Here is a 1,384-nt window from a genome sequence, read left to right on the forward strand (position 1 = left end):
CTGCTGCCACTGTTTCCCCAAGACCGAGGGTTGGGGCTTCAACGGTGGTGGTTGATTCACAATCACTTTCAATCCTCCTTTAGCATTAGAACTCGCCTTACGACATTTTTTCCGGGGAGTGTCCAGTGAGTTTGCACCTAGCACAATATAACGGCAGATATTCATAGGAAAATTCAACGTGAAACGAAAAATCTTCAGCGTCAAAAAGTAAAGAAGTAGGCAGAGGATTCGACATATCTATTTCCACAAGAATACGAGCAAACTGCCCGAAGTCTTTTGTAATTGAGGCACCATCAATCTTTAAAGGATGCCCAATATATCTCGCAATTCCTGAGATAACCTCCGCGTGCCAATATTCGATGGGAAGGTAATGAATGCGCACCCAAACGTTGGCCAACGATGAGTGTTCCTTAAAAGGATCGAAGTTTTTGGACCATTCTCGCAGCCTAATGTGTCCATCAAAGATGTCCCAGATTTGCTTCTCTTTGGCGCGAGCTTTATCAGCAGCGTTTTGGAAAACCATGGTGTAGTAACCTTTTCCCAAAGGTATAATCTGCCATTCCGACGTAATATCCCAAATAGCCGATAGCTCCTTTTTCACAATCATCGCCGGTCGCGGTTTATCCCCCTTCCGAAGGAAGAGTCTTCCCGTTAAGGCATTATCAAACTGTGACAATTGTTTCACAAGAAGATCCTTTGGCATTTTGAAGCAGTAATGATCCCCTTCTTTAATAGGACGAAGAGCATGAAAGCGATGAGCTGCAACATCCGGCCTACGAGGCGTACGATGCGTGGTGGCATCCGCATAAGTCTTTCCCTGATTCTGGTGCGGAACATCAACGAGGGTTGAGTCGGGTGCCTTCGGAGCAGAAGAATCTCCATGGCAAGGTCCATGATTACTCTCACCGCGAGGATCAGAGTGTTGTTGGCGTCGAACACTACCGAAGGAATCTGAAGATTTGTCCAACAAGCCAAAACGAGAGGGCGAGGACTCAACAAGAGAGTTAGGGTTACGTTCAGGAAGAGCAGCGTGGTTTAGGGAGAAATTATTTGAAACAACCTGAAGATTGAGACCTCCAGCCTTCATGTTGTTGTTGACAGCACCATTGATTAAAGTACCGACGTCGCGGCCGCCGGAGTCCATCGGCGACAGCGGATCCATGCAGGCAGAACAACTCTGTTACGTTTTGTTTTGCAGGTTCGGACCTTTTGTCAAACAGGTGGCGTGCGGGTCTGATACTTAAAGGATTGCCTGTAACACGTATGATCGCCCTTCCTCTCATTCATATCGAAAATTATATGATATAAATCAAGAATAAATACATGAAGCTCATGAGAGAAGGTGAGTGGTTTGAAGTTGATGAGAGAAAATTCTCCAGAATTG

Source organism: Salvia miltiorrhiza, chromosome 7 (genome assembly GCF_028751815.1).
Source record: "Salvia miltiorrhiza cultivar Shanhuang (shh) chromosome 7, IMPLAD_Smil_shh, whole genome shotgun sequence".
NCBI lineage: Eukaryota > Viridiplantae > Streptophyta > Magnoliopsida > Lamiales > Lamiaceae > Salvia > Salvia miltiorrhiza.